Raw genomic sequence first — 18188 nt, forward strand, 5'->3', positions numbered from 1 at the left:
TGTATAACGTTGTACGTTATAACGTAATACTATATAACGTTATACGTTATAACGAAATACTATATAACGTTATACGTTATAACGTAATGCAATATAACGTTATACTTTGTATAGTGATAGTATATAATGTTACACGGTATATAGTAATACTATGTAACGTCATACGTTATAACGTAGTGCTGTATAGCATTACACGTTGTATAGTAATATTATACAATGTTATACGGTATATAGTAATATTATGTAACGTCATACGTTATAAGGTAATAGTATACAACGTCATACGTCATAACGTAATGCAATATAACGTTATACGTTGTATAGTGATAGTATATAATGTTACACGGTATATAGTAATATTATGTAACGTCATACGTTATAACATAGTGCTGTATATCATTACACGTTGTATAGTAATAGTATACAATGTTATACGGTATATAGTAATATTATGTAACGTCATATGTTATAAGGTAATAGTATATAACGTCATACGTTATAACGTAATGCAATATAACGTTATACGTTGTATAGTGATAGTATATAATGTTATACGGTATATAGTAATATTATGTAACGTCATACGTTATAACGTAATGCAATAAAACGTTACACGTTGTATAGTAATAGTATATAACGTTATAACTATTACTATACAACATTACTATAACTACACGTTGTATAGTAATAGTATATAACGTTATACGTTATAGCGTAATGGCATATAACGTTATATGTTATAACGTAGTCCTATATAACGTTACACGTTGTATAGTAATAGTATACAATGTTATACGGTATATAGTAAAATTATGTAACGTCATACGTTATAACGTAGTACTATATAACGTTGTACGTTATAACGTAATACTATATAACGTTACACGTTGTATAGTAATATTATGTAACGTCATACGTTACAACGTAGTGCTATATATGATTACACGTTGTATATATATATTATACAATGTTATACGGTATATAGTAATATTATGTAACGTCATACGTTATAAGGTAATAGTATACAACGTCATACGTTATAACGTAGTGCTATATATCATTACATAGTAATGTTACATTGTATAGTAATATTATACAATGTTATACGGTATATAGTAACATTATGTAACTTCATACGTTATAAGGTAATAGTATACAACCGCATACGTCATAACCTAATGCAATATAACGTTATACGTTGTATAGTGATAGTATATAATGTTACACGGTATATAGTAATATTATGCAACATCATACGTTATAACGTAGTGCTGTATATCATTACACGTTGTATAGTAATAGTATACAATGTTATACGGTATATAGTAATATTATGTAATGTCATACGTTATAAGGTAATAGTATATAACGTCATACGTTATAACGTAATGCAATATAACGTTATACGTTGTATAGTGATAGTATATAATGTTACACGGTATATAGTAATATTATGTAACGTCATACGTTATAACGTAATGCAATAAAACGTTACACGTTGTATAGTAATAGTATATAACGTTATAACTATTACTATACAACATTACTATAACTACACGTTGTATAGTAATAGTATATAATGTTATACGTTATAGCGTAATGGTGTATAACGTTATACGTTATAACGTAGTGCTCTTTAACATTACACGTTGTATAGTAATAGTACACAATGTTATCCGGTATATAGTAATATTATGTTACGTCATACGTTATAACGTAGTGCGATATATCATTACACGTTGTATAGTAATAGTACACAATGTTATACGGTATATAGTAATATTATGTAACGTCATACGTTATAAGGTAATAGTATATAACGTCATACGTTATAACGTTATGCAATATAACGTTATACGTTGTATAGTGATAGTATATAATGTTATCCGGTATATAGTATTATTATGTAACGTCATACGTTACAACGTAGTGCTATATATGATTACACGTTGTATATATATATTATACCATGTTATACGGTATATAGTAATATTATGTAACGTCATACGTTATAAGGTAATAGTATACAACGTCATACGTCATAACCTAATGCAATATAACGTTATACGTTGTATAGTGATAGTATATAATGTTACACGGTATATAGTAATATTATGTAACGTCATACGTTATAACGTAGCGCTATATATCATTACACGTTGTATAGTAATAGCACACAATGTTATCCGGTATATAGTATTATTATGTAACGTCATACGTTACAACGTAGTGCTATATATGATTACACGTTGTATATATATATTATACAATGTTATACGGTATATAGTAATATTATGTAACGTCATACGTTATAAGGTAATAGTATACAACGTCATACATTATAACGTAGTGCTATATATCATTACATAGTAATGTTACATTGTATAGTAATATTATACAATGTTATACGGTATATAGTAACAGTATGTAACTTCATACGTTATAAGGTAATAGTATACAACCGCATACGTCACAACCTAATGCAATATAACGTTATACGTTGTATAGTGATAGTATATAATGTTACACGGTATATAGTAATATTATGCAACATCATACGTTATAACGTAGTGCTGTATATCATTACACGTTGTATAGTAATAGTATACAATGTTATACGGTATATAGTAATATTATGTAATGTCATACGTTATAAGGTAATAGTATATAACGTCATACGTTATAACGTAATGCAATATAACGTTATACGTTGTATAGTGATAGTATATAATGTTACACGGTATATAGTAATATTATGTAACGTCATACGTTATAACGTAATGCAATAAAACGTTACACGTTGTATAGTAATAGTATATAACGTTATAACTATTACTATACAACATTACTATAACTACACGTTGTATAGTAATAGTATATAATGTTATACGTTATAGCGTAATGGTGTATAACGTTATACGTTATAACGTAGTGCTCTTTAACATTACACGTTGTATAGTAATAGTACACAATGTTATCCGGTATATAGTAATATTATGTTACGTCATACGTTATAACGTAGTGCGATATATCATTACACGTTGTATAGTAATAGTACACAATGTTATACGGTATATAGTAATATTATGTAACGTCATACGTTATAAGGTAATAGTATATAACGTCATACGTTATAACGTTATGCAATATAACGTTATACGTTGTATAGTGATAGTATATAATGTTATCCGGTATATAGTATTATTATGTAACGTCATACGTTACAACGTAGTGCTATATATGATTACACGTTGTATATATATATTATACAATGTTATACGGTATATAGTAATATTATGTAACGTCATACGTTATAAGGTAATAGTATACAACGTCATACGTCATAACCTAATGCAATATAACGTTATACGTTGTATAGTGATAGTATATAATGTTACACGGTATATAGTAATATTATGTAACGTCATACGTTATAACGTAGCGCTATATATCATTACACGTTGTATAGTAATAGCACACAATGTTATCCGGTATATAGTATTATTATGTAACGTCATACGTTACAACGTAGTGCTATATATGATTACACGTTGTATATATATATTATACAATGTTATACGGTATATAGTAATATTATGTAACGTCATACGTTATAAGGTAATAGTATACAACGTCATACGTTATAACGTAGTGCTATATATCATTACATAGTAATGTTACATTGTATAGTAATATTATACAATGTTATACGGTATATAGTAACATTATGTAACTTCATACGTTATAAGGTAATAGTATACAACCGCATACGTCATAACCTAATGCAATATAACGTTATACGTTGTATAGTGATAGTATATAATGTTACACGGTATATAGTAATATTATGTAACGTCATACGTTATAACGTAGTGCTGTATATCATTACACGTTGTATAGTAATAGTATACAATGTTATACGGTATATAGTAACATTATGTAACTTCATACGTTATAAGGTAATAGTATACAACGTCATACGTCATAACCTAATGCAATAAAACGTTATACGTTGTATAGTGATAGTATATAATGTTACACGGTATATAGTAATATTATGTAACGTCATACGTTATAACGTAGTGCTATATATCATTACACGTTGTATATAGATATTATACAATGTTATACGGTATATAGTAATATTATGTAACGTCATACGTTATAAGGTAATAGTATACAACGTCATACGTTATAACGTAGTGCTATATATCATTACATAGTAATGTTACATTGTATAGTAATATTATACAATGTTATACGGCATATAGTAACATTATGTAACTTCATACGTTATAAGGCAATAGTATACAACCGCATACGTCATAACCTAATGCAATATAACGTTATACGTTGTATAGTGATAGTATATAATGTTACACGGTATATAGTAATATTATGTAACGTCATACGTTATAACGTAGTGCTGTATATCATTACACGTTGTATAGTAATAGTATACAATGTTATACGGTATATAGTAATATTATGTAACGTCATACGTTATAAGGTAATAGTATATAACGTCATACGTTATAACGTAATGCAATATAACGTTATACGTTGTATAGTGATAGTATATAATGTTACACGGTATGTAGTAATATTATGTAACGTCATACGTTATAACGTAGTACTATATAACGTCATTCGTAATAACGAAGTACTATATAACGTTATACGTTATAACGAAATACTATGTAACGTTATACGTTATAATGTAATAGTATATAACGTCATACGTTATAACTTAATGCAATATAACGTTACACTTTGTATAGTGATAGTATATAGTGTTATACGGTATATAGTAATATTATGTAACGTCATACGTTATAACGTAATGCAATAAAACGTTACACGTTGTATAGTAATAGTATATAACGTTATAACAATTACTATACAACATTACTATAACTACACGTTGTATAGTAATAGTATATAACGTTATACGATATAGCGTAATGGTATATAACGTTATATGTTATAACGTAGTGCTATATAACGTTACACGTTGTATAGTAATAGTATATAACGTTATACGTTATAGCGTAATGGTATATAACGTTATACGTCAAAACGTAGTGCTATATAACGTTACACGTTGTATAGTAATAGTATACAATGTTATACGGTATATAGTAAAATTATGTAACGTCTTACGTTATAACGTAGTACTATATAACGTCATTCGTTATAACGAAGTACTATATAACGTTATACGTTATAGCGAAATACAATATAACGTTATACGTTATAACGTAATAGTATATAACGTCATACGTTATGACGTAATGCAATATAACGTTATACGTTGTATAGTGATAGTATATAATGTTACACGGTATATAGTAATATTATGTAACGTCATACGTTATAACGCAGTACTGTATAAGGTCATTCGTTATAACGAAGTACTATATAACGTAATACGTTATAACGAAATACTATATAACGTTATACGTTATAAAGTAATGGTATATAACGTCATACGTTATAACCTAATGCAATATAACGTTACACGTTGTATAGTGATAGTATATAATGTTACACGGTATATAGTAATATTATGTAACGTCATACGTTATAACGCAGTACTGTATAACGTCATTCGTTATAACGAAGTACTATATAACGTAAAACGTTATAACGAAATACTATATAACGTTATACGTTATAAAGTAATGGTATATAACGTCATACGTTATAACCTAATGCAATATAACGTTACACGTTGTATAGTAATAGTATATAACGTTATGCGTTATAGCGTAATGGTATATAACGTTATACGTTATAACGTAGTGCTTTATAACATTGCACGTTGTATAGTAATAGTATACAATGTTATACGGTATATAGTAAAATTATGTAACGTCATACGTTATATCGTAGTACTGTATAACGTTGTACGTTATAACGTAATACTATATAACGTTATACGTTATAACGAAATACTATATAACGTTATACGTTATAACGTAATGCAATGTAACGTTATAGTTTGTATAGTGATAGTATATAATGTTACACGGTATATAGTAATATTATGTACCGTCATACGTTATAACGTAGTGCTGTATATCATTACACGTTGTATAGTAATAGTACACAATGTTATCCGGTATATAGTAATATTATGTAACGTCATACGTTATAACGTAGTGCTATATATCATTACACGTTGTATAGTAATAGTACACAATGTTATCCGGTATATAGTAACATTATGTAACGTCATACGTTATATCGTAGTACTGTATAACGTTGTACGTTATAACGTAATACTATATAACGTTATACGTTATAACGTAATACTATATAACGTTATACGTTATAACGAAATACTATATAACGTTATACGTTATAACGTAATGCAATATAACGTTATACTTTGTATAGTGATAGTATATAATGTTACACGGTATATAGTAATATTATGTAACGTCATACGTTATAACGTAGTGCTGTATATCATTACACGTTGTATAGTAATAGTACACAATGTTATCCGGTATATAGTAATATTATGTAATGTCATACGTTATAACGTAGTGATGTATATCATTACACGTTGTATAGTAATAGTATACAATGTTATACGGTATATAGTAATATTATGTAACGTCATACGTTATAAGGTAATAGTATATGACGTCATACGTTATAACGTAATGCAATATAACGTTACACGTTGTATAGTGATAGTATATAATGTTATACGGTATATAGTAATATTATGTAACGTCATACGTTATAACGTAATGCAATAAAAAGTTACACGTTGTATACTAATAGTATATAATGTTATACGTTATAGCGTAATGGTATATAACGTTATACGTTATAACGTAGTGCTTTATAACATTGCACGTTGTATAGTAATAGTATACAATGTTATACGGTATATAGTAAAATTATGTAACGTCATACGTCATATCGTAGTACTGTATAACGTTGTACGTTATAACGTAATACTATATAACGTTATACGTTATAACGAAATACTATATAACGTTATACGTTATAACGTAATGCAATATAACGTTATACTTTGTATAGTGATAGTATATAATGTTACACGGTATATAGTAATACTATGTAACGTCATACGTTATAACGTAGTGCTGTATAGCATTACACGTTGTATAGTAATATTATACAATGTTATACGGTATATAGTAATATAATGTAACGTCATACGTTATAAGGTAATAGTATACAACGTCATACGTCATAACGTAATACAATATAACGTTATACGTTGTATAGTGATAGTATATAATGTTACACGGTATATAGTAATATTATGTAACGTCATACGTTATAACATAGTGCTGTATATCATTACACGTTGTATAGTAATAGTATACAATGTTATACGGTATATAGTAATATTATGTAACGTCATATGTTATAAGGTAATAGTATATAACGTCATACGTTATAACGTAATGCAATATAACGTTATACGTTGTATAGTGATAGTATATAATGTTATACGGTATATAGTAATATTATGTAACGTCATACGTTATAACGTAATGCAATAAAACGTTACACGTTGTATAGTAATAGTATATAACGTTATAACTATTACTATACAACATTACTATAACTACACGTTGTATAGTAATAGTATATAACGTTATACGTTATAGCGTAATGGCATATAACGTTATATGTTATAACGTAGTCCTATATAACGTTACACGTTGTATAGTAATAGTATACAATGTTATACGGTATATAGTAAAATTATGTAACGTCATACGTTATAACGTAGTACTATATAACGTTGTACGTTATAACGTAATACTATATAACGTTACACGTTGTATAGTAATATTATGTAACGTCATACGTTACAACGTAGTGCTATATATGATTACACGTTGTATATATATATTATACAATGTTATACGGTATATAGTAATATTATGTAACGTCATACGTTATAAGGTAATAGTATACAACGTCATACGTTATAACGTAGTGCTATATATCATTACATAGTAATGTTACATTGTATAGTAATATTATACAATGTTATACGGTATATAGTAACATTATGTAACTTCATACGTTATAAGGTAATAGTATACAACCGCATACGTCATAACCTAATGCAATATAACGTTATACGTTGTATAGTGATAGTATATAATGTTACACGGTATATAGTAATATTATGCAACATCATACGTTATAACGTAGTGCTGTATATCATTACACGTTGTATAGTAATAGTATACAATGTTATACGGTATATAGTAATATTATGTAATGTCATACGTTATAAGGTAATAGTATATAACGTCATACGTTATAACGTAATGCAATATAACGTTATACGTTGTATAGTGATAGTATATAATGTTACACGGTATATAGTAATATTATGTAACGTCATACGTTATAACGTAATGCAATAAAACGTTACACGTTGTATAGTAATAGTATATAACGTTATAACTATTACTATACAACATTACTATAACTACACGTTGTATAGTAATAGTATATAATGTTATACGTTATAGCGTAATGGTGTATAACGTTATACGTTATAACGTAGTGCTCTTTAACATTACACGTTGTATAGTAATAGTACACAATGTTATCCGGTATATAGTAATATTATGTTACGTCATACGTTATAACGTAGTGCGATATATCATTACACGTTGTATAGTAATAGTACACAATGTTATACGGTATATAGTAATATTATGTAACGTCATACGTTATAAGGTAATAGTGTATAACGTCATACGTTATAACGTTATGCAATATAACGTTATACGTTGTATAGTGATAGTATATAATGTTATCCGGTATATAGTATTATTATGTAACGTCATACGTTACAACGTAGTGCTATATATGATTACACGTTGTATATATATATTATACAATGTTATACGGTATATAGTAATATTATGTAACGTCATACGTTATAAGGTAATAGTATACAACGTCATACGTCATAACCTAATGCAATATAACGTTATACGTTGTATAGTGATAGTATATAATGTTACACGGTATATAGTAATATTATGTAACGTCATACGTTATAACGTAGCGCTATATATCATTACACGTTGTATAGTAATAGCACACAATGTTATCCGGTATATAGTATTATTATGTAACGTCATACGTTACAACGTAGTGCTATATATGATTACACGTTGTATATATATATTATACAATGTTATACGGTATATAGTAATATTATGTAACGTCATACGTTATAACGTAGTACTATATAACGTCATTCGTAATAACGAAGTACTATATAACGTTATACGTTATAACGAAATACTATGTAACGTCATACGTTATAAGGTAATAGTATATGACGTCATACGTTATAACGTAATGCAATATAACGTTACACGTTGTATAGTGATAGTATATAATGTTATACGGTATATAGTAATATTATGTAACGTCACACGTTATAAGGTAATAGTATACAACGTCATACGTTATAACGTAGTGCTATATATCATTACACGTTGTATAGTAATATTATACAATGTTATACGGTATATAGTAACATTATGTAACTTCATACGTTATAAGGTAATAGTATACAACGTCATACGTCATAACCTAATGCAATAAAACGTTATACGTTGTATAGTGATAGTATATAATGTTACACGGTATATAGTAACATTATGTAACGTCATACGTTATAACGTAGTGCTATATATCATTACACGTTGTATAGTAATAGCACACAATGTTATCCGGTATATAGTATTATTATGTAACGTCATACGTTACAACGTAGTGCTATATATGATTACACGTTGTATATATATATTATACAATGTTATACGGTATATAGTAATATTATGTAACGTCATACGTTATAAGGTAATAGTATACAACGTCATACGTTATAACGTAGTGCTATATATCATTACATAGTAATGTTACATTGTATAGTAATATTATACAATGTTATACGGTACATAGTAACATTATGTAACTTCATACGTTATAAGGTAATAGTATACAACCGCATACGTCATAACCTAATGCAATATAACGTTATACGTTGTATAGTGATAGTATATAATGTTACACGGTTTATAGTAATATTATGTAACGTCATACGTTATAACGTAGCGCTGTATATCATTACACGTTGTATAGTAATAGTATACAATGTTATACGGTATATAGTAATATTATGTAACGTCATACGTTATAAGGTAATAGTATATAACGTCATACGTTATAACGTAATGCAATATAACGTTATACGTTGTATAGTGATAGTATATAATGTTACACGGTATATAGTAATATTATGTAACGTCATACGTTATAACGTAGTACTATATAACGTCATTCGTAATAACGAAGTACTATATAACGTTATACGTTATAACGAAATACTATGTAACGTCATACGTTATAAGGTAATAGTATATGACGTCATACGTTATAACGTAATGCAATATAACGTTACAGGTTGTATAGTGATAGTATATAATGTTATACGGTATATAGTAATATTATGTAACGTCATACGTTATAACGTAATGCAGTAAAAAGTTACACGTTGTATACTAATAGTATATAATGTTATACGTTATAGCGTAATGGTATATAACGTTATACGTTATAACGTAGTGCTTTATAACATTGCACGTTGTATAGTAATAGTATACAATGTTATACGGTATATAGTGAAATTATGTAACGTCATACGTCATATCGTAGTACTGTATAACGTTGTACGTTATAACGTAATACTATATAACGTTATACGTTATAACGAAATACTATATAACGTTATACGTTATAACGTAATGCAATATAACGTTATACTTTGTATAGTGATAGTATATAATGTTACACGGTATATAGTAATACTATGTAACGTCATACGTTATAACGTAGTGCTGTATAGCATTACACGTTGTATAGTAATATTATACAATGTTATACGGTATATAGTAATATTATGTAACGTCATACGTTATAAGGTAATAGTATACAACGTCATACGTCATAACGTAATACAATATAACGTTATACGTTGTATAGTGATAGTATATAATGTTACACGGTATATAGTAATATTATGTAACGTCATACGTTATAACATAGTGCTGTATATCATTACACGTTGTATAGTAATAGTATACAATGTTATACGGTATATAGTAATATTATGTAACGTCATATGTTATAAGGTAATAGTATATAACGTCATACGTTATAACGTAATGCAATATAACGTTATACGTTGTATAGTGATAGTATATAATGTTATACGGTATATAGTAATATTATGTAACGTCATACGTTATAACGTAATGCAATAAAACGTTACACGTTGTATAGTAATAGTATATAACGTTATAACTATTACTATACAACATTACTATAACTACACGTTGTATAGTAATAGTATATAACGTTATACGTTATAGCGCAATGGCATATAACGTTATATGTTATAACGTAGTTCTATATAACGTTACACGTTGTATAGTAATAGTATACAATGTTATACGGTATATAGTAAAATTATGTAACGTCATACGTTATAACGTAGTACTATATAACGTTGTACGTTATAACGTAATACTATATAACGTTACACGTTGTATAGTAAAATTATGTAACGTCATACGTTATAACGTAGTACTATATAACGTCATTCGTTATAACGAAGTACTATATAACGTTATACGTTATGACGAAATACTATACAACGTTATACGTTATAACGTAATAGTCTATAACGTCATACGTTATAACGTAATAGTCTATAACGTCATACGTTATAACGTAGTGCTATATATCGTTACACGTTGTATAGAAATAGTATACAATGTTATACGGTATATAGTAATATTATGTTACGTCATACGTTATAACGTAGTGCTATATATCATTACACGTTGTATAGTAATAGTATACAATGTTATACGGTATATAGTAAAATTATGTAACGTCTTACGTTATAACGTAGTACTATATAACGTCATTCGTTATAACGAAGTACTATATAACGTTATACGTTATAGCGAAATACAATATAACGTTATACGTTATAACGTAATAGTATATAACGTCATACGTTATGACGTAATGCAATATAACGTTACACGTTGTATTCTAATAGTATATAATGTTATACGTTATAGCGTAATGGTATATAACGTTATATGTTATAACGTAGTGCTATATAACGTTATACGTTGTATAGTAATATTATATAACGTTATAACTATTACTATACAACATTACTATAACTACACGTTGTATAGTAATAGTATACAATGTTATACGGTACATAGTAAAATTATGTAACGTCATACGTTATAACGTAGTACTATATAACGTTGTACGTTATAACGTAATACTATATAACGTTACACGTTGTATAGTAAAATCATGTAACGTCATACGTTATAACGTAGTACTGTATAACGTCATTCGTTATAACGAAGTACTATATAACGTTATACATTATGACGAAATACTATATAACGTTATACGTTATAACGTAATAGTCTATAACGTCATACGTTATAACGTAATGCTATATATCGTTACACGTTGTATAGTAATAATATACAATGTTATACGGTATATAGTAATAGTATATAACGTCATACGTTATAACGTAATGCAATATAACGTTACACGTTGTATACTAATAGTATATAATGTTATACGTTATAGCGTAATGGTATATAACGTTATACGTTATAACGTAGTGCTCTTTAACATTGCACGTTGTATAGTAATAGTATACAATGTTATACGGTATATAGTAAAATTATGTAACGTCATACGTTATAACGTAGTACTATATAACGTTGTACGTTATAACGTAATACTATATAACGTTATACGTTATAACGAAATACTGTATAACGTTTTACGTTATAACGTAATGCAATATAACGTTATACGTTGTATAGTGATAGTATATAATGTTACACGGTATATAGTAATATTATGTAACGTCATACGTTATAACGTAATGCAATAAAACGTTACACGTTGTATACTAATAGTATATAATGTTATACGTTATAGCGTAATGGTATATAACGTTATACGTTATAAAGTAGTGCTCTTTAACATTACACGTTGTATAGTAATAGTAAACAATGTTATCCGGTATATAGTAATATTATGTTATGTCATACGTTATAACGTAGTGCGATATATCATTACACGTTGTATAGTAATAGTACACAATGTTATACGGTATATAGTAATATTATGTAACGTCATACGTTATAAGGTAATAGTATATAACGTCATACGTTATAACGTAATGCAATATAACGTTACATGTTGTATAGTTATAGTATATAATGTTATACGGTATATAGTAATATTATGTAACGTCATACGTTATAACGTAATGCAATAAAACGTTACACGTTGTATACTAATAGTATATAATGTTATACGTTATGGCGTAATGGTATATAACGTTATACGTTATAACGTAGTACTATATAACGTTGTACGTTATAACGTAATACTATATAACGTTACACGTTGTATAGTAAAGTTATGTAACGTCATACGTTATAACGTAGTACTATATAACGTCATTCGTTATAACGAAGTACTATATAACGTTACACGTTATGACGAAATACTATATAACGTTATACGTTATAACGTAATAGTCTATAACGTCATACGTTAGAACGTAGTGCTATATACCGTTATACGTTGTATAGTAATTGTATACAATGTTATACGGTATATAGTAATATTATGTAACGTCATACGTTATAACGTAGTGCTATATATCATTAAACGTTGTATAGTAATAATATACAATGTTATACGGTATATAGTAATATTATGTAACGTCATACGTTATAAGGTAATAGTATATAACGTCATACGTTATAACGTAATGCAATATAACGTTACACGTTGCATAGTGGTAGTATATAATGTTATACGGTATATAGTAATATTATGTAACGTCATACGTTATAACGTAGTGCTATATATCATTACACGTTGTATATATATATTATACAATGTTATCCGGTATATAGTAATATTATGTAACGTCATACGTTATAACGTAGTGCTATATATCATTACACGTTGTATAGTAATAGTACACAATGTTATCCGGTATATAGTAATATTATGTAACGTCATACGTTATAACGTAGTGCTATATATCATTACACGTTGAATATATATATTATACAATGTTATACGGTATATAGTAATATTATGTAACGTCATACGTTATAAGGTAATAGTATACAAAGTCATACGTTATAACGTAGTGCTATATATCATTACACGTTGTATAGTAATATTATACAATGTTATACGGTATATAGTAATATTATGTAACGTCATACTTTATAAGGTAATAGTAGACAACGTCATTCGTTATAACGAAGTACTATATAACGTTATACGTTATAACGAAATACAATATAACGGTATACGTTATAACGTAATAGTATATAACGTCATACGTTATAACGTAATGCAATATAACTTTACACGTTTCATAGTGATAGTATATAACGTTATACGGTATATAGTAATATTATGTAACGTCATACGTTATGACGTAACACTATATAACGTCATTCGTTATAACGAAGTACTATATAACGTTATACGTTATAACGAAATACTATATAACGGTATACGTTATAACGTAATAGTATATAACGTCATACGTTATAACGTAATGCAATATAACTTTACACGTTTCATAGTGATAGTATATAATGTTATACGGTATATAGTAATATTATGTAACGTCATACGTTATGACGTAATGCAATATAACTTTACACGTTTCATAGTGGTATACGTTATAACGTAATAGTATATAACGTCATACGTTATAACGTAATGCAATATAACTTTACACGTTATATAGTAATAGTATATAACGTTATAACTATTACTATACAACATTACTATAACTACACGTTGTATAGTAATAGTATACAATGTTATACGGTATATAGTAAAATTATGTAACGTCATACGTTATAACGTAGTACTATATAACGTTGTACGTTATAACGTAATACTATATAACGTCACCCGTTGTATAGTAGTAGTATATAACGTTATACGTTATAACGAAATACCATATAACGGTATACGTTATAACGTAATAGTATATAACGTCATACGTTATAACGTAATGCAATATAACTTTACACGTTTCATAGTGATAGTATATAATGTTATACGGTATATAGTAATATTACGTAACGTCATACGTTATGACGTAATGCAATATAATTTTACACGTTTCATAGTGATAGTATATAATGTTATACGGTACATAGTAATATTATGTAACGTCATACGTTATGACGTAATGCAATAAAACGTTACACGTTATATAGTAATAGTATATAACGTTATACGTTATAACGAAATACTATATAACGATATACGTTATAACGTAATGCAATATAACGTCATACGTTGTATAGTGATAGTATATAATGTTACACGGTATATAGTAATATTATGTAACGTCATACGTTATAACGTAGTGCTGTATATCATTACACGTTGTATAGTAATAGTACACAATGTTATCCGGTATATAGTAATATTATGTAACGTCATACGTTATAACGTAGTGCTATATATCATTACACGTTGTATAGTAATAGCACACAATGTTATCCGGTATATAGTATTATTATGTAACGTCATACGTTACAACGTAGTGCTATATATGATTACACGTTGTATATATATATTATACAATGTTATACGGTATATAGTAATATTATGTAACGTCATACGTTATAAGGTAATAGTATACAACGTCATACGTTATAACGTAGTGCTATATATCATTACACGTTGTATAGTAATATTATACAATGTTATACGGTATATAGTAACATTATGTAACTTCATACGTTATAAGGTAATAGTATACAACCGCATACGTCATAACCTAATGCAATATAACGTTATACGTTGTATAGTGATAGTATATAATGTTACACGGTATATAGTAATATTATGTAACGTCATACGTTATAACGTAGTGCTGTATATCATTACACGTTGTATAGTAATAGTATACAATGTTATACGGTATATAGTAATATTATGTAACGTCATACGTTATAAGGTAATAGTATATAACGTCATACGTTATAACGTAATGCAATATAACGTTATACGTTGTATAGTGATAGTATATAATGTTACACGGTATGTAGTAATATTATGTAACGTCATACGTTACAACGCAGTACTATATAACGTCATTCGTAATAACGAAGTACTATATAACGTTATACGTTATAACGAAATACTATGTAACGTTATACGTTATAATGTAATAGTATATAACGTCATACGTTATAACTTAATGCAATATAACGTTACACTTTGTATAGTGATAGTATATAGTGTTATACGGTATATAGTAATATTATGTAACGTCATACGTTATAACGTAATGCAATAAAACGTTACACGTTGTATAGTAATAGTATATAACGTTATAACAGTTACTATACAACATTACTATAACTACACGTTGTATAGTAATAGTATATAACGTTATACGATATAGCGTAATGGTATATAACGTTATATGTTATGACGTAGTGCTATATAACGTTACACGTTGTATAGTAATAGTATATAACGTTATACGTTATAGCGTAATGGTATATAACGTTATACGTCAAAACGTAGTGCTATATAACGTTACACGTTGTATAGTAATAGTATACAATGTTATACGGTATATAGTAAAATTATGTAACGTCTTACGTTATAACGTAGTACTATATAACGTCATTCGTTATAACGAAGTACTATATAACGTTATACGTTATAGCGAAATACAATATAACGTTATACGTTATAACGTAATAGTATATAACGTCATACGTTATGACGTAATGCAATATAACGTTATACGTTGTATAGTGATAGTATATAATGTTACACGGTATATAGTAATATTATGTAACGTCATACGTTATAACGCAGTACTGTATAAGGTCATTCGTTATAACGAAGTACTATATAACGTAATACGTTATAACGAAATACTATATAACGTTATACGTTATAAAGTAATGGTATATAACGTCATACGTTATAACCTAATGCAATATAACGTTACACGTTGTATAGTGATAGTATATAATGTTACACGGTATATAGTAATATTATGTAACGTCATACGTTATAACGCAGTACTGTATAACGTCATTCGTTATAACGAAGTACTATATAACGTAAAACGTTATAACGAAATACTATATAACGTTATACGTTATAAAGTAATGGTATATAACGTCATACGTTATAACGTAATGCAATATAACGTTACACGTTGTATAGTGATAATATATAATGCTATACGTTATAGCGTAATGGTATATAACGTTATACGTTATAACGTAGTGCTTTATAACATTGCACGTTGTATAGTAATAGTATACAATGTTATACGGTATATAGTAAAATTATGTAACGTCATACGTTATATCGTAGTACTGTATAACGTTGTACGTTATAACGTAATACTATATAACGTTATACGTTATAAGGAAATACTATATAACGTTATACGTTATAACGTTATGCAATATAACGTTATACTTTGTATAGTGATAGTATATAATGTTAAACGGTATATAGTAATATTATGTAACGTCATACGTTATAACGTAGTGCTGTATATCATTACACGTTGTATAGTAATAGTACACAATGTTATCCGGTATATAGTAATATTATGTAACGTCATACGTTATATCGTAGTACTGTATAACGTTGTACGTTATAACGTAACACTATATAACGTTATACGTTATAACGTAATACTATATAACGTTATACGTTATAACGAAATACTATATAACGTTATACGTTATAACGTTATGCAATATAACGTTATACTTTGTATAGTGATAGTATATAATGTTACACGGTATATAGTAATATTATGTAACGTCATACGTTATAACGCAGTACTGTATAACGTCATTCGTTATAACGAAGTACTATATAACGTAAAACGTTATAACGAAATACTATATAACGTTATACGTTATAACCTAATGCAATATAACGTTACACGTTGTATAGTAATAGTATATAACGTTATACGTTATAGCGTAATGGTATAT

The sequence above is a fragment of the Bombus terrestris genome, unplaced genomic scaffold (assembly GCF_910591885.1).
Source record: "Bombus terrestris unplaced genomic scaffold, iyBomTerr1.2, whole genome shotgun sequence".
NCBI classification, from domain to species: domain Eukaryota; kingdom Metazoa; phylum Arthropoda; class Insecta; order Hymenoptera; family Apidae; genus Bombus; species Bombus terrestris.